Consider the following 19,411-nt stretch of genomic DNA (forward strand, 5'->3'; position numbering starts at 1 on the left):
TCAAGGCACTGCTCCTGATATTTTCTCCTGTCCAATCTCCCAGAGCAGATGGTCCCTTCAGGGAAGCTCTGGAAAGTGCTGCTTGTCTGGTTATGCCCGGCCCTTCCCTCCCTCTTGGGGGTCTCAGATGACAAGTCATCAAACCGGTTTCCCTCCTCTTAGGGGTCCCTGATCCAGTGGCAGGAGGGTTTGGTGCCAGGGACTGCAGAGACCCTTTGCGGTTAGGTTTAGCAGCAAACCTCAGTCCGCAGCGAGCCCTGGTCTGGGGTGAGAGTGGCATTCCTCCTACCCAATGAGAGACGCGGGTTTCCCTCCGGTGCCCGCCCCCTTTCCCCGCGGCCCCAATGACCGCTCTAAAAGGCCCGGCTTCTGCTGTCAAGTAGCAAGGCAGGGCTCCGCCGAGGCTAGGAGGGGCACCGGGTGTGGAGATGCGCTCCCAGGTGTTTGCAGCGGAAGTGGGAAACCTGTAGGTTATGGTCCAGCTGTGCCGCGCCGAGGGGAGCAGGAGCAGAGAACAGGTAGGGGGCAGGACTTTTTCTTCTTTGCAGATAGAAAAAAAGCATGCGTATTTTCATGCTACTGTTGCCTCCCTTCCCCTTCCCCCAGCCCCGCCCCGCCCTCGTCACCCCCAAATCTGATGTGGTCGCCGCAGCTCTCGTCGCGAAGTGCGGCTGGAAGGGCTGGGATAGAGGTCGTCTGGGTGTTGGGAAGGAGGAGTGCGGGAGCCCTGGTGACGGGCGGGGCAGGTCGGCAGTGCCCGACGAGAAGGGACCGAGCCTCCATCCATGTCTCGTCAACTTTCCTCTCAGAGGCTTCGGCCGCCGCGGCCGGTGACGCGCCCAAGGAATGCCATGTCCACCCGCAGGGGAGGGTATGGGGGAGCAGACATGTCAGCAGCCGGGAACCCGCAGGTCTTCTTAAACCGAGAGGAGCTTCTGCTCCTCCCCACGCCTGTCCGCACCTACTCCTTTAACCTCTTACCTTGAGTCTAGACTAGCAAGCGCATCCCTGCAGAAACTGGGAATGACGGGGCCGTGGGGAGGAAGGCACTTGTTTGTTCCCTGGCTCTTCTGTTAAGAACTGGCTCCCTTCAGGAGTGGGGGGTGGGGAATAAATCCCGCAACTCTAAGGGCATTTACAGATTAATTATGTCTCCATTGAGAAGACCTGGGCCCTTCTCCCCTATCTGCGGCAGACGGAGGAGGGGAGAGGCAGGGAAGATTTCGCGTCTGCTCTCCTAAGCCTGGTGTTGTCTAATGGGAACCACCTTTTCGCCTAGTTTCTTAAAAAACGGGTTTATCCTCGGGGATTCCCAGAGAGTCAAGTAATTGTGCCCGGATGGGCTCCCGGCGGCTGCAAGACACCCTCCCTGGGTGACCGCATCTGGGTAGTAGGTGTTGGCCCAATGCCGCTTCCTGCCGGAGTCACATTGCTGGAAGCAGTAGGCAGAAGAATTGCAGAGAAATTAGAGACTGCATCACTCTAGGGAACCGAAGACACCCTGCTTTGGAAATTATTGAAAAATTGGGGTGATGAGGAAAAAGGAAAGGGGGAGGCTGAAACCTTTTCTCATTTGTTCATGCCAAATCCAGCATGGGCATTTGTATGTGTGCTTGTGTGTGCACATCTCCAAGGTGGAGCTATATATAGCTCCTGCACACCCAGCCCTGTTTGCCTGCTGCTGAGCAGGCTGCCTGGGCCTTCTGAAGCAATCTGGAAGCACTGAGTGGGAGGGGCAAAAGAGAATCGAATTCTCCATTGGGGGAAAAGCCAGAGAAGATGTGTTCAGATTGAGGGAACCCTGCATGGAATAATGTCTCTGTATCGCACATGAATATCGGTATTTCTGGATATTATTTTGAGTACATTCTTAGAGTGTTATTTGATCTTCATCCATTTCCCCGAATTTTTCAGCTTTGCAATATATGTATGTACCTTCCCAGCCTGAAATGTAACACACATAGCAAATAAATGCATGTCATATTGGGAATATTTTATTAAAGTCACCAGAGCATAATGGTTTGTGTATGCCCTACCTTCGTTGGTGGGTTGTAAATTTATTTGGGTGGTAACTTATAGCTAGTAGCATTTGGAGATGGGTGGGGGGGGGGAGATCCACCCACCTTGCAAGATGTAAAACTAAGAGACTTTTAGAACCTTTGAAGGTAGTTTTAACCTATTTCTTTGTACAAATTTTACTTGTGGACCCAATATTTAAATATGTGCTGCTTTTTCATATCCTATATATTTGCATTACATGGACTATCTTTTATAGATGTATGTGTATTTATTTTTCCCATTGCCTGAAGTTATTTAATCCAGATGGTAACTTTTTCATTTTCTTAGATGAAAAAAACTAAGATTTAGAGGGTACAAGAAATTTGCTTAAAGCCTTCTAAAATTCCACTATTTCAACCCTAATATTTCAACAAGCTACTATGAATTATATTACGTAGCAGTTTCTCCTCAAATAGAATCCTTCAGCTTCTGGTGATTTTTGATATTGATAACAAAATTTGGTCAATGTTACACCAGTAACAATACCAGTTATTCAGATATTCAGTCTTTCTTTATTTATATACATATATATTCTTATTTCTTTATTTGATATATATAGCAAATATATATAAAATATATTTTATATATATGTATATATATATATATATATATATATATATATATATATATCCTGATTTGTCTTCTAAATTAGGCAAAGAAGCACTTTGCAGAAAAAGACCATGACCTATATTTTTGTATACTCCACCACACTGAACACAGTTCCAATAGGCTTTAAGAATCTGTTATCCTCTCCAAGATAACTTCTCCAAGAGGAGTAATAAAAGACATAAGGTGTTTCTGTTTCCTTTCAAAGAATGATTCAGTTTTCCAGTAGGGGTTATGGCTCTGTACATGTTATTCTGTATGTCTCTTATCTGTGCCCCTTGAGACCAACTAGAGACCAAGTTGAAGGATAGACCATTTATACTTTTCTATATAAAACATGTCATGTATATCTTTATTTAAAAAGAAAACAACATCTATCTATTTCCCATCACCATCTATTTCTATATAAATTGACTATGGTTTACATCATAACAAAGAACCCATTCTACGTCATCAGTAAGTTCTTCTTTAAGTTCAATGATTGTTTTTTTTTTAATTGATGTATTATTCATTTTTCTTTCCCTTTGAACTGCCATTTTCCATATTCTCCATCTCCTCCTTGAGATTTTACTTTTTGATACTGAAATGATCTGATGTTATAATTTTTCTCTTAAATTCTTCTAAACTTCTCTTCTTCGCCCCCCTCTTACCTCCTCTTCCTGCTTCCGGTTTTCAAGTGAATTCCTCCAATTGATGCAATTTATTCTATTGGAAACAAAATTCTCCTTCTTCATGTCTTTCCTAATCTTTCCTCTATTAGCCATTCCAAATTACTAACCTGGTGGCTAAGAGCATAGGCTTTGGAAGGAAGCCTCCGTGTGTTAATATCTATATATCATTATGCATGTAAGTGAATGTCAGTAAGTCAGCTGGGGGTTATAATAGCACTTACCTCAGAGCTTTTTGTGGTTTTTTCTTTTTCTTTCTTTTTTTTTTTTTAGTATTAAATAAAATAATCCACGTAACATATTTAAATAGAGCTTGGTTGTATTCCTTACTTATAAGTAATAGCTAGAAATAGTAGATAGCAAAAACTCCCCTCCGCCCCAATACTGACTTTTAGCAAAGGATACAACAGTTTTTCAGGCTTCTGGTTTGTGATTATTTTTTTTTCCAGACTTCTATCTCCAAGTACCTACCATCTATTCAGTAATTAAATTATCCATTTTGATTCTGATCTCTAATTTTCATCATATGTTTTCCCCAATACAAGTGTATATGTCGTTGCATGTCTTGGATTAGTACAGTAGACAGTTTTTCAAATCTCCCAATGTATGTCTTTGTGCTTTAATCTAAAATGCCACATACTACTGATATAATACATTTTTAATTTTCTTTCTTTATTTAAAACATTTACTGTGATTTACTTCATATTTTCATATCCACAGTGCTAACTTTGGAGCAAGAACACTTGGGTTAAAATCCTGAGAATAGAATTTACTGGTTAGATAACTAGAAATGAAACAGGAGGAAGATAGGTCATTATTTCATGATGGTTGTATGAATGACCTATTGTATAAAATGGCATTCAGAAGTACATACATTTAATATTATATTTAAATAATATTTTTATAATTACAAGGAAATATGGGATCTTTCAAGAAAAGGTGAAAGTGAAAGAAAATTCCACCACGCAGAGAGATCCACTCTCAACCTCCCAATTTTATTTCTATGAATATACATAGGTATTTTAAACATGCAAATTTGAAATTAGAGTGAATATTCATTTTTATATTTCACTTTCCCCCACTTTGATTTGATAATTTTTACCATGCCATAAACATTAGTTTATTATTGCATTTAATATTATTACTAACCATGTATTTTTTTTACTGCTGCCACCTATTCTCTCATATAGATAGAGTCCTTAGATTGTTTCCTGTTTTTTCACATTTATGGAAATGAATATGATTATACATTAGTCTTTGCATTTCTGACCATTTCCTTATAATAACTTCATAGATATTACTGGGTCATACCTTTAAGTATTTTCAGACTCCTAATGCTTGTTTCCAAATTGCTCTAGCAAAAAGTTTAGGTACAAATTAATACTCAGTATAAACCAATTGGGCAATAGTCTCAATATTTGATATTGTGGTTTAAAAATGGACTATTTTGATAATAGAAATTGTGTATCTGATTATTTTTTTGAATTGTGTTTCTGTGAGTTTTTGATGATATTGAAAAATGTTTTCATATTTACTGGCTCTTTGTATTTCTTAATTTGTGGATTTCATTTGAATCTTTATTGAGTTATGGTTTCTTAACTTACTTAATAGAAAAATCCATTGTGTACTGTGAAAATTTTCTTCACTTTTTTTGTCTTTTATCTTTTAATATTTTTTTGGACATACAGAAATTCATAACCTTGCTGTAGCTTAACCTATTAAGTCTATTTGTAGTAACATTTTTCATTGCTTTAATGCTCAGAAAACTTTCTTCACCTGACAGAGAATTGAATATAAAAAACATATATTTGAGGGTGCAAATGCTGAACTTCTTTTATTCTTTGAAATGGGATTTGGCTTATCTATATTGTGTATATATCACTGTGTGAAATGGCTCCTGGGGACATATAAAATACACTCTCAGTCTATTAGGATCCCATTATTACTTACGTGGTTTTCCCATGAAGTGAATAGTATCTTAATTCTTTCTGAGCTACTATTGTCCATTTCAAAAGTGCCACAGGGCAAAACATACTATGGAAGATATTAATGACCAGGTTACTCAGCCAGAGCAACACGCATTGTTTGCACAATTATCTGAATGACTCCGGCACTAAATCTGCTTTGGCTGGGATTATCCAGATGGTCCTTAATTCACTGGGTAATTGTTCACCCCTGTACTTGATTTTGATGATGTGGACCTGACTGTTGTTGCTTTTCCTACACAGTTTTATTTGTTACTAGTCTCTAATACTGAGGGTTAGCCACATTCATTTCTTTTATGGGAAGCAGTTTCCTTGGTCCTTAAAGAACACACGTGTTAAGAGTTATGAAGAGCTTTGCAGGAAACCCAGCTCACAGTTACAAACCCTGATATTTGGCAAGTTACCTAATCTCTTTAAGTCTTTGTTTCTCATGTAGGAAATGAGGATATTCAGAGTTAAGAGTCCTTACATCAGTCGCCCTCTTACATTCTTCTTCTCAAGCACATTCTCCACACCGTAATCAAAGTTCTCTCTCTAAAACCAATGTCATGTAGTGTGTCCTCTACTAAAAATAAGATGCCTGGAGTTCTTTGCATTTCACCTAAAGTTCTGTATTAAATGGTCCATGATTAATTCTCTAACTCCATTTTTTATTGCTGTAGTCTCTTATATTTCCAGTCTCCCATAATGCCAATCACACAGAATTGTTTGCATTTCTCCTAATATATCATGTTTTCTCTCCTTTTTCCCCCAAACTTCACTTCCCCTCCATATTCTCTTCCCTGCCATAAATGACTTTTCTCCTTTCTGCAATATAACTGAGTTTGCGTAATGTCTTCAAGGCTCAGGTGAACTGCCACATTCTCTAGGAGGACTTCCCTAAACTTGAAGGCTGAGTTTGGAGTCCTTATTTAGTGCTTCCATAACAATACATAGGTATCCCATCCATAACACTTACTATACTAAATTGTAACTAATTGTATACTTGTCTGTTATACCCACTGAAAACCCATCAGGATAGAAACCTTTTTCCTCTTGTGTCCAGTGAAGGCTCTGACATACAGCTGATAATTAATAAATATTTTTGGAAGAAATGAATAAAGAAAGGTTAAAATTAAACTTTTTTTTTCAAATTTCAAGGAATAAAGGATTTATATCTCTACCTTGGAAACAAGCAAATAAAAACTAGAAGCCATGTCAATTTTCACTTTATTTTTTAAGAATTAACTTCCTGGGACGCCTGGGTGGCTCAGTTGGTTGGACGACTGCCTTCGGCTCAGGTCATGATCCTGGAGTCCCGGGATCGAGTCCCGCATCGGGCTCCCAGCTCCATGGGGAGTCTGCTTCTTCCTCTGACCTTCTCCTCGCTCATGCTCTCTCTCTCACTGTCTCTCTCTCTCAAATGAATAAATAAAATCTTTAAAAAAAAAAAAAAGAATTAACTTCCTGATTCTATTGGTTTATATGAGATTCATAGAAGAGAGTCCGTTAATAAGCAATTTTTAATGAAAATTTATAGCTAAGACATTGAATAATTCCCAATGCTAGACCATTAGGCAACTCCCTTTTAAATATTTTTACATTTTAGAAAGAGTAAGAAGTGTATAGTTTCAGGATAATGTACATATATACATTTAGCTGTGTTGGAATTAATATTGACAAAATTCATCTCTCTTTTCTTCATTTAATAAGAGATCTTCCATTGGTGTGATCTCCAGAAATTTACAAAACATGGTTACATGCATAACTGTGTTTGATTCTTTGCAACAATCATAAAAGTTAGACAGAAAGCATGATTATCCACATCTAGAGATAAGGAAACAAGCTCGGAGAAATAAGTAGTTTGCCTGAAATCATGTTAGTGGCAAATCTGGATAAGAAGTAAGGTAATCTTACTTACAGTTGCACGTTTGGTGTGTTAGGCTTAGCCAAAACATCTTAGCCAGCCACCATTCTGTCCAGGTCAAGAACATTGGTCTTGATAATCTACTGAGACTCCTGAACAATCGAGTAAAAATTCACTGCACTAGTACCTACATGTAATTTTTACTTTGTTTTTTTAATTATCTAAGATGAAACCCAGTGATAGCAATATTGTGTTAAACATTTTAAAATCTTGCGTTTCATTATTTACACTATATATGTGTGTATGTGTGTGTGAGTACATGTTATAACCTTTATTACTTCAGAGTGTATTTTTTAAAATTTCTGGCAACAAGTACAATACTCTTTCACTCATGTTTTTACTAGAATTATTAAAGTACTTTCCAATATTGTCTTAATTAAGTAGACAATATTTACCTTTCCAGCTTGGTTTAGTATATTGTCTGTACAGTCTTAAGGGTTTCTGAGGAGTCAAATATTTTTTCAGAAATAATGTTTAAGAAGACAGTTATGAAAAATAGATGGATACTTACCTATAGCACTGATCTAGCCTAGTTTGAATATTAAAAATATTATGTTAACTATAATTTCTCCTCTGTCTTATATCTATATTCTTAATTATTGACAACAACCATTTATTGAGTATTCACTGTGTATTGGGCATTGTTTTAAATGTGTTTGATGTGATATCCATAATTTAACCAAATCCAGCAAGTGATTTTATTTATTATTTTTTACTATTTTACAGGTGAGAAAAAGTAGAGCTGTTAAAAAGCTAATGATTACAGAAGCTAGAATTTATCTGCAGGTTATCTTACTCGTGAACCTAAGTTATCAGGCTTAATGCCTTTGCATGACATCCAGTTTTAGTTTTCTGTGAATCACACTTTAAATTTTCTTCTTTTTGGTGACTGGTATCTATCCCAAATAAACTTAGTATCCATACAAGAGATCAAAACATTTTAAATTTATACATGTTTTATTTATGGATATATTATAAATGAAGTGGTCTTCTACTACAGTGATTTACATGGGGCAGTTTCCCAAACATGAATTAAACAATTGCAGTGTACTATTTAAAAATTCATTATTTTACCTTGGAATGAGCATCAGAAATTTTTTTGCCTTTCTGCCCTAATTTTGCTTCCTGACACCACAAACCATAAACAGTAATTCTATCTTAAGACATCTAATCTTATAGTATTTAATTGTCATGGTTACTGAAAGTACCATGTAAGTACTGAAAGTTAACAGACAAGATTGCCAGCTAAAATATTATAAATAACATTTATAATATTCCAGTTTGGGATTCAACTTATTTAATATAACAGAAGTTTATATCAGATAAAAATTCCCATTTTATAATATTTTTATATATTAAATATAATATTGTATTTTAATTGAAAAAATTTTGAAGATTTTATTTATTTATTTGAGAGATAAATCAAGAGACAGAGCAAGAACAGAGGGGGAGGGGCACGGGAAGAGGGAGAAGCAGACCCCCTTGTGAGCAGGGAGCCTGATGTGGGACTGGGTCCCAGGGCTCTGGGGTCATGGCCTGAGCTGAAGGCAGAGACTTAACTGGCTAAGCTACCTAGGAGCCCCTTAATTAAAAATCTTTAAAAATATCTACTGTCTGATTGACTGTATTTTTCTTCTTGTCTGCATATATTTAGAGATCATAACAACTCTTTTGGTACTAGAACATTACTGAGTTTTTCCAAAAAAAGTAATTTTTGAATTTTGATTTATGTACAAGTTGAATGGGGATGAAAGTAAGGCATCTGCTTTCAGTAAAACATTGTACTGCCTTTATTTTTTCTCTTTTTAATTAAAAAGTAACAGAAATCCAGAAAAGTGCATAGAAAAGTGTCAGTTCATTGAACTTTAACAAAGTACTTATACCCATGGAATGAACACTCAGTTCAGGAGAAAGAACTTGTCTGTACCCAAGAACTCCTCTTCTGGCCCCTCCCAATCACTACTACCTTGCTCTTTCCCAAAGGTACCAACTATTCTGACTTTAAGACCATTGAATAGTTTTGCCTGTTTTTTTTTTTTTTTTGAAATTAATATAAATGGAATCATATATTATGCACTTTTTTTTGCATGCAACTTATTTTGCTCAGCTTTTGGATAGAAAAAGCTATGTTCTTGTGTATAGTAGTTCATTTTTATTCCTCTATAGAATTTTGTATGAATATTCCAATATATATATATCTGTTCCACTTGTTGGGCATGTAGGTAGTTTCCAGTTTTGTTATTACCAATAGTTCTCCTATGAACATTTGTCATTGTCTGTGTCTTTTATAGTACATGTATGTGTATCCATTTTTGCTAAGATTGAGGTAAGATTAAAATTGCTGAGTCGTAAGTCATAAGACAATACTTAGTAGGTATTGTTTGCTTTTCCCAAGTGGTTGAGCCAATTTCCAGTCCAGCCCATGGTGTATGAGATTTCAAGTTGCTGCTTAGCTTGCCAACTCTTGGTATTAATAGTGTTTTTAACTTAAACTATCTAGTGGAGATGGGTATCTAAGTATGGTTTTAATGTGCGTTTTTTTTTTTATTAATTAGAGGTTGAACACCTTTATATGTTTTGGCCATTTGAATATGTTGTTTTGAAGTGTTATTCAGAAGCTTTGTCCATTTTGCTATTGAATTATCTGTCTTTTCCTTCTTGAGTCAGAGGAAGTTCCTTATATATTCTGAATTTGAGCCCTTAGAAAATATTTGCCAGTATCTTCTCCCACTCTATGATTTGCTTTGCCATTCTTTTCATGCTATGTTTTGTCAATGGATGTTCTCAGCTTTGACATAGTCTAGAGTTAGTAATTTTTTTTTGGCTTGTTTAATAAATCTTTCCTTACTACAAGTTATGGAGATATTTTTTTGTATTGTGTTCAAGACACTATACTGTTTTACATTTCATCTGGAATTGATTTTTGTGTGTGGCTTGCTTTCTTACTTTTATGGATAAAAAATTCGTCCAGAGACATTTATTGAAAAGGCTCTCCTTTCCCCACTGTTTGGCAGTAAATCAAGTGTTTGTCGTAAATCAAGTGTTCCATGTATGGGCAGATTTGTTCTTGGACTTTCTATTCCATTCCACTGGGTTGTCTATTATTATGCCCATAGACACAGTCTTAATTACTGTGGATTTAAAATATGTTTTAGTATTTGCTAGAGTAGCTCCTCCTGCTTGGTTATTCTTTGAGTAAGTTTGTCTTGACTGCTAATGACTCTTTGCCTTGCTAGATACATCTGCAATCTGCTTGTTAGTACTATAAAATCCTTGTTGGAATTTGATTAGAATGACATTTAATCTAGAAGTCAATTTGAGTGTAATTGACACGTTAAAAAAAATTGAGTCTTTTCATTTATGATCATGGCCTAAATATGTATCACTTTTTCTAGATCTTTTAAAATTTCTTTAAATGATGCCTAAAGTTTTCAGTGTGAAAATATTGCACATCTTTTGCTCTATTTATTCCAAGTATTTGATTTTTTTATGCCATCATAAGCACTCTAATTTCTAAATTTCATTTTCTAATGCTTTTTTAATAATAAAAAGTGTATAGTCAATTTTATGTTGACCTTTTATAGACTTATAAAGCTCACAAACCAGTATTAATTTTTCTGTTGATTCCTTTTAATTTTCTAGACACTCAGTTGTATCTAGAGAATAATGAGCTTATTTCTTCTTATCCATACTTTATAACTTATTAAAATTTTACCTTTTTGTGTTGGCTAGGATCTCTAGTGCAATGTTGAGTAAAAGTTGTGATAACTCACATTTTTTTCTCATTCTTTGATCTCATAAGAAAATTTCTCCATACTTCACCATTTCGTAGATAACTTTTATTGGGTTAAGGAAATGCCCTGCTATTTCTGTTTGTTTCATATATTAATAATATTAAACTTATTTAGATGACCATATGACTTTTCTCTTATGCTAGATTAATGCAATGGATAACACTGATTGATTCTCAGATGTTAAACCTGGAATAAATTTCTGGAATAAATTTAACTTGCTCATGATCTGCCTATTACTCATTGTGTATATTACTAGGTTGGGGTTGATAATGTTTTATTTAGGATTTTTTTTAACTATTTTTTCAACGTTTGTAATTTTATTTGGTCACATTTTGTTGTTAGGTTTATGTTGGTTAAACTCCTGAAATGATTTGGAATAGATTGACTCTATTTTGGTAAGAGTCTGGATGGTTATGTTAATTTCATTCTTTTTAAAATTTATTTTATTTTATTTTTAAAATTTATTTATTTGCCAGAGAGAGAGCACAAGCAGGCAGTGTGACAGGCAGAGGCAGAGGGAGAAGCAGGCTCCCTGCTGAGCAAGGAGCCTGATGTGGGACTTGATCCCAGGACCTGGGATTATGACCCGAGTGGAAGGCAGCTGCTTAACCAACTGAGCCACCCAAGCCTCCCTGTGTTAATTTCTTTCTTAAATATTTTATAGAATCCACCAGTAAAGCCATTTGGTCATTTTTTTTTTTTGTGGCACAATTTTAAGTGAAATAATCGTCTTATGAATTATACATTTATTTTTCTTGATTATTACTTAATCTTTTTTGGTGTGTTATTTTTTCTAGGACTTATTCGTCTAAATTTTCAAAGATATTCAATAATATTTTTCAAAATAATCTCATACTATTTTTAATAGCTAGAAAAATTTTAATAACTTCATTCATTTAAATTCAACAACAGCTATTACTGACTTTTTATATATATTTTTAAAATATTTTTATGCATATAGTTTTATTAATTTTATTTATTTTGTTTTATTTATTTATTTTTTAAGATTTTATTTATTTGACAGAGAGAGAGATCACAAGTCGGCAGAGAGGCAGGCAGGGGCAGGGGAAGCAGGCTCCCTGTTGAGCAGAGAACCTGATGGGGGCTCCATCCCTGAACCCGAAGATCATGACCTGAATCCAAGGCAAAGGCTTAATCCACAGAGCCACCTAGGCTCCCCTATTTATTTATTTTAAAGATTATTAGTTTACTTGAGAGAGGGAGAGTGAGTGAGAGAGAACATGAGGTAGGGGGAAGAGCAGAGAGGAAGAAGCAGACTCCCTGCTGAGTACGACCCTGATGTGGGACTTGATCCTGGGATTCCAGGATCATGACCTGAGCCAGGTTAAGGCAGGCACTTAACCAACTGAGCTACCCAGGTGCCCAAAGGCTATAGTTTTTTTGTTTTTTAAACACAGATCTTTAAAAAACTATTTATTTATTTATTTATTTATTTATTTGAGAGAGAGAGAGCATGGGAGGGGAGAAGGTCAGAGGGAGAACTAGACTCCCCATGGAGCTGGGAGCCCCATGCAGGCCTGAATCCCGGGACTCCAGAATCATGACCTGAGCTGAAGGCAGTTGCTTAACCAGCTGAGCCACCCAGGTGCTCCCAAAGGCTATAGTTTTAAATTTATTATTATTACCATCAAAATATAGTATGATGTATACTATATGTAATGTTCTGTTACTTTTTTTCAATCTTGGCCAGCTTTTATTTCCACACATTATAGTCCTCACATATTCTTTTAAGCATTTGTCAAGTATCCCTTTGCAATGGAACCTAATTTATTTATGTCCCATCATTGGATCTTTGGGTTATTTCCAGTTTTTTTTTAAGAATGCACACCATTGGGATGCCAGGATGGCTCAGTCAGTTAAGCCGCTGCCTTCAGCTCAGGTCATGATCTCAGGGTCCTGGGACTGAGCCCTGCATTGGGCTCCTTGATCAGTGGGGAGCCTACTTCTCCCTCTCCCTCTGCTGCTCCCACTGCTTGTGTACGCTCTCTCTCTCTCTCGCTGTCTCTCTCTCTGTCAAAAAAATAAATAAAATATTTTAAAAAATGTACAACATTGTTCTACATGTACTTTTGCACATTTCTGGAAATATTTCTCTAAAATACATTTCTAGAGTGAAATAGCTGGCAAAAGGGACGTCCTTTACAGATTATCGGTGTTTCCAAATGGTTCTTCCAAGAGATTGCAGTAATCTATAATCCTATTAATATGAATAAGAATATTTGCTTTTAGAGGCACCTGGGTGGCTCAGTTGGTCTAGCATCTGACTTCGGCTTGGGTCACGATCTCAGGGGTGCTGGGATCAAGCCCCATGTTCTCCCTGCTCCCTTCTCCCTGTGGGGAGTCTGTTTCTCCCTATTCCTCCGTCCCTCCACCACTGTCTCTCTTTCTCTAATACTAAAATCTTAAAAAAAAAAAAAAAAGAAAGTTTACTTTTGCACATTCTCTCCAGTGCTTAATATTGTCAATTTTTCGGGGCACCTGGGTGGCTCAGTGGGTTAGGCCTCTGCCTTGGACTCAGGTCATGATCCCAGGGTCCTGGGATTGAGCCCCGCATTGGGCTCTCTGCTCTGCAGGGAGCCTGCTTCCTCCTCTCTCTCTCTGCCTGCCTCTCTGCCTGCTTGTAATCTCTGTCTGTCAAATAAATAAATAAAATCTTTTAAAAAAATTGTCAATTTTTCAAACACTTGAAAGATGTTGTCTTGCCAAATTAAGCTTAAACTTAAGAAATAGTATTAATGAAATATAATTATGTGCTGATGACATCATACTTTTTTGCTGTAGATCAAGTTTTGTTATTTTATACATAAAATATTTTAATTATTGTTGAAATTGTAAAATATTTCGTTAAAATGGATCCTAAGTTGTTTTTATAAAATTCAAGCACTAAGAAACTCCCCCACTATCATTGTCATTTTAGGGTCATAAACTTTCAGTATAATATATGACTGCTTGTGTAGGAAAGAGTATAATACTAGCTATTCAATAGACGTAGATTTAAATCAATGTTCTGGCACTTAGTAGATATGAATTCTTGGGGAAATCTACTCAACTTCTATAACTCTGTGTGGCTTCGTTTTCTAAAGCAGAGAAAGTAGATAGGAAAGTAAGTTTGCTGTATTTTCTGGCTGAGTGTTTTCTAGGTTTGATTTAGGTGATTGGCTTAGGCAGGTGCCTCTTCTCTTTCACATAACTATTTATGACCCTCTCAAAGGTGCTTGTTATTCAAGGAAAACAAAAACGTCATTTTTCTTTCTTTCTTTCTTTCTTTCTTTCTTTCTTTCTTTCTTTCTTTCTTTCATTTTTTTAAAGATTTTTTCCACAAAGAGAGAGAGGGGGCACAAGCAGGGAGTGAGAGAGGGAGAAGCAGTCTCCCTATTGAGCAGGGAGCCTGATGTGGGGCTTGATCCCAGGACCCTGGGACCATGACCTGAGCCGAAGGCAGATGCTTAACCAACTGAGCCACCCAGGTGCCCCAAAATGTCAGTTTTCAAATGTGGCAAATGATCTGTTTCCCATGAATAATCTACAAAGTAGGTCCTGAAAGAAATAATGTGAGTAATACTTTTTCTTCATCGTTTGTTGTACATTGTATTTGTAAGGGGAGGGAGGGGAAGAGAGAGAGGTGGAGAGACAGAGAGAGGGCACACAAGAATGCTCAGAAATACAGATCCACTGTGAGGTAGACATTGCATTGGGGCTTAGAAATAGAGTAGCAGTAAAAAAAGTCAGACTTTTCCCTGCCTTCAGAGGCTTCTAAGCTAAGTGGGAAAAATAGATAAAAAGATAACCCCAAACTGTGATGAGTGCTTTAATACAAGGAGAATCAATGTGTTAGGTGAATGTCTATGTCAGGGACATTTAGCAGAGCATGACTGATTCAAATAACTGAAAGAAATCTAAGATATGAAAGAGCGTAAACTATAAAGTAGTAAAATATATGGTTGAAGAGGAGAAAATAGTAGATCAAGAAAGTTCTTTTAAAGAAAATTCTTTGTATCTTAGCCTGGGAGCTATGGTTCCAAGCAAGGCAGTGATCTGATATCTCAAAATTTGTTTTGTTTTATTTTCTTAAAAATTTTATTTATTTTTTTGGCAGAGAGAGACACACCGAGAGAGGGAACAAAAGCAAGGGGAGTGGGAGAGGGAGAAGCAGGCTTCCCAGTGAGCAGAGAGCCCAATGTGAGGCTCAGTCCCAGGACCCTGGGATCATGACCCAAGCCGAAGGCAGATGCTTAACGACGGAGCCACCTAGGCCCCCCTTAAAATGTTTTTTGAGGAGTTAATGAATTAAAAGAAAGGTATTATTTGTTAGGGGACTTCGTGATTTCAAAAATGTTGGAAACTTACTCTAGATTTGAAGCAGCATATCAATTCTTTTTTTTTTTTTTAAGATTTTATTTATTTATTTATTTGTCGGTGGGGGGGAATCACAGGTAAGCAGAGAGACAGGCAGAGGTGAAGAGAGAAGCAGGCTCCATGCTTAGCTGGGAGCCCAATGCAGGACTCGATCCCAGGACCCTGGGATTATCACCTGAGTCGAAGGTAGCAGCTTAACCGACTGAGCCACCCAGGCGTCCGCAGCATATCAATTCTTAATAAGAAGTCTTGCTCCAAAATTGGCAGGCCTATACTCTCTAAATCATCTCTTTTAATAAGAGATTATTTTAATTATTATTTGTAATAATAATATCATTTTTTACTTCATCTTGTTATTAGAATGTTATAAAAACTCCCTTTGGATAATTAAGGAAAAAATTTAATAAAGGCACTGAGTCATATATTTTCATCTTAATTTTTTTGTAGCCTCTTTGAGAGCTACATTTCTGCTAAGAAATACCTGTGTTTTTAAAAGTCGCAGACGTCCAGAGGTGTATAGAACTTTAGTTTTCATCCCCAGCCATGACTGAGAACACCAGAACACCACCATGCATATTTCATAAACACATCAGTTTTTGGTTTGCATACAATTATATTTGTTATGTGGGGATATAAAATAATCATTTATAACATGACTAAATCACTAAAGAAAGATGTCCAGTAGTAATGAGATTTTTAGAGATATTTGAAACAGGGTTTTTTCTTTTTCCTATGTTTGATCTCAGTAGACTGCAGATTTTTTCCTTATTTATTTTTACTGTGGTAAAATGGCTAGTTGTAAGGAGGAAAAATTACCATTACTACTGACCTAAATAATTTTATTAGAGTACAATGTGCTTGAAGAATGACTCCTTGGCACGTGAAAAGCTTATACTTGTAATAAAAATTCTTATATTTTTGGATAACCTGCTAAAATTTTATACTGAGAAGTCACAATAAATAAGTGATGTTTCGTAATTGTACATAATTTCTTATTTGTTTCTTTACTCTCTATCTCCTTTTAATGCTGTTCTTGTTCAGGTAAGAGTTATTCTGGGATATATTGGCAATACTGGGCACTTTCTGAATGTCCAAAAATTATCTAATATACTTTTCAAAGCAAGTTATTGCAAATAAGTTGATTCATTAGAGGATTAAAGTTTAAAGAAGCCTTTCCCCAAGAGGATTTTGTTTCATGGAGAATACTTTCCTTCACAATTGCTTACAATGGTTCTTTGATTTGATACTGCTATTTGATTCTTGATTTATTATTTCTGTTTCATTATTGTCATGGCCCTTCTGTTCAACTGTCACATGCTTATCTGTTTATTTATCCTAAACTGGCTTATATTTGAAATGGGGCAAGTGCTGTGGATGGTGGATAGTAACGGAGAATTATTTTATTTATACCAGATCATACTTTTTTTTAAAAAAGATTTTATTTATTTGACAGACAGAGATCACAAGTAGGCAGAGAGGCAGGCAGAGAGAGACGGGGGGGGGGGGGGGGAGGGTTGAGGGCAGCGGAAGGGCGGGGAATCAGGTTCCCTGCAGAGCAGAGCAGAGAGCCTGATGCGGGGCTCAATCCCAGGACTCTGGGATCATGACCTGAGCCGAAGTCAGAGACTTTAACCCACTGAGCCACCCAGGTGCCCTGCAGATCATACTTTTCTTTAACATTTCTTAATAATGGACTTCAGGAAGAATTCTGAGTAAAAGCAACATCTTTTTTTTTTTTTTTTTTTTAAGTATCTTTGGTGCTTAACCAAGGTAGGCGGTGTTTCTTGTATCTCCGTTTGTATCTAGCAAGCCTCCCATCATCTTTCAGATTACTCTATGCCTCCTCATTCAGGCAGCTTCTCCTAGCCTAACTTCTCCCAGTTAGATCAGCACCTTTCTTGTTTATGTCTCCAGTGTACCCTTACAGACTTCTGCCAGAGGCCCCTCATTATCCATACTTGTATCCATGTCTGCCTTTCTTTACTAAATTATACATGTCTTCTCAGTTTTTGTTTTGTTTTGAATTTACAGTACCTAGAACAGTGCCTCACATTTAGGGTTACTCAACAGGCCATATATGTCTTTTTTATTTTAGTAAACTAATAAAATATTTTAGAAACATTATAATTTTTTAAAGATTTTATTTATTTATTTGACAGAGAGAGAAAGAATGAGAGAGTGAGCACAAGCAGGGGGAGCTGCAGAGCGAGAGGGAGAAGCAGGCTCCCCACTGAGCATGGAGCCCCTGTAGGACTCGAACCTAGAACCCTGGATCGTGACCTGAGCTGAAAGCAGATGCTTAACTGAATGAGCCACCCAGGGATCCCTGGAAGTCAGCATTTCTAACAGCACATCTGGTACTCCTCAGACTGCATTTGAAAAGTGAAAATTTTAGTCAACCTAGATGAAGCCAGTGCTCATATCCCAAAAGTGCATACATATAAACACACACACACACACACACACACAGCACAGAGCAGCCCAGACTAAACCTCAAAGGCTTGCTTTTAAATACCTTAGGGATTAAGGATCCCATTATTTCTTTTTATCATTTTGTTCACTGCTTTTCTCCTCTTCCTCTTTCTTTTCTATTATTTCTTTTCATTGTTATCAAAAGAGGACTTATCATGAACATCACTACTCAGTCAGGGCTTCCTTTCCTTCATGTTAAATACTAACCTATTTCAGTGCATAAAATAATTTTTGGGTCTTCTGTTGTGTTGGGCCATACCTTTTTTTTTTTTTTTATGATCAATCATGGGTGATGGGTTTTTTTCCACCAAAAAAGTGTTTTATTGGAAGAGGAAGAAAAAGAAATATAAAGAAGGAATGATATTTTGGAATCTTCAGTTTCCTGGGTGACCTTTGAAGGGATAGTTTCTGGGTTGCTAAGATTATTACAATAAGATTTTGTAGCTTGCCAAATTCTCAAGGTGGTTGGGAACCATGAATAATTTATTTACAAACTCAGAGCAAAGATCACTTGCTCTAATTCTTATATAAATATTAATAAAACTGATGCATTATTTTATAATAACTTTCCCAGTGACTTTTTATTCCTGAGTGCCTTTCTCCAGTGTAAATTGTATTATGTAGTAGGATTTTGAGTTTAATTTGAAGTTTATGTTTTTCTTCCATTTCTTTGGTTTCATATTTGATTTTTTTAAAATAAGATTTATCCATTTATTTGACAGAAAGAGAAAGAGAAAGCAAAAGAGCACAGGAAGAGGGGGAGTGGCAGAGGGAGAACAAGAAGCAGACTCCCTGCTGAGGAGGGAGCTCAATGCAGTATTCCATCCTACCACCCTGGGATCATGACCCAAGCCAAAGGCTGATGCTTAACCAGCTGAACCACCCTGATGCCCCTGGCTTTATATTTGAGAGAAATAATGGCATATTACTTTTGGTTATGCTTTTATTTTATTATTTTTTTAAGATTTTATTTATTTATTTGACAGACGAGATCACAAGTAGGCAGAGAGGTAGGCAGAGAGAGAGACAGAGGGAATCAGGCTCCCCGCTGAGCAGAGAGCCCGATGCAGGGCTTGATCCCAGGACCCTGAGATCATGACCTGAGCTGAAGGCAGAGACTTAACCCACTGAGCCACCCAGGACCCCAATGATTTTATTTTAGAAATCAGAATTATATCACTAAGATTTTCTATTCACATTTTCCATTAATTATTGGTTTCTGATAAATACTAGAAAATTTCCACTGAAAGTTGTCTGATTTAAGGTGGTAGATATGACTATGACTGCTTGTTGATAAAACACTTCTTAAAAACCAACCAAGAAACAATGCTGCAAATGTTACAACAAATCATGTTTATTCATACTGCCTTCTATTTTTGAAAAGAAAACTGAAGAACAAAGGAATTTCTTTTAGGTTTTTGCTAATAGGTAGGTAAAGAGACAATCTTGCTGGACTCAGAAACCATTTTATTTATCTTTTTAGGTTTCTTAGTGTAATTCACACATAACCTAGTTATTTCTGTTTTTGAATTTTAAACCCAGCTT

At 36.6% G+C, this 19,411-nt stretch overlaps 1 protein-coding gene across 3 annotated transcripts in view; it reads left to right on the plus strand.

Annotated features, from left to right (window-relative positions):
* Positions 1-344: 344 nt before the first annotated feature.
* Positions 345-19,411, plus strand: part of CNTN1 (contactin 1) — a 353,101-nt gene continuing 334,034 nt past the window's right edge. For 2 of the 3 annotated variants that reach the window (XM_032347814.1, XM_032347813.1), the window contains exon 1: positions 346-518. The gene's annotated coding sequence lies outside the window, so the exon portion shown is untranslated. Of the gene's footprint in view, positions 519-19,411 lie in introns of all 3 variants that reach the window. The other variant, XM_032347818.1, reaches the window with a different exon arrangement.

This window comes from Mustela erminea, chromosome 6 (genome assembly GCF_009829155.1).
Source record: "Mustela erminea isolate mMusErm1 chromosome 6, mMusErm1.Pri, whole genome shotgun sequence".
Taxonomy (NCBI): domain Eukaryota; kingdom Metazoa; phylum Chordata; class Mammalia; order Carnivora; family Mustelidae; genus Mustela; species Mustela erminea.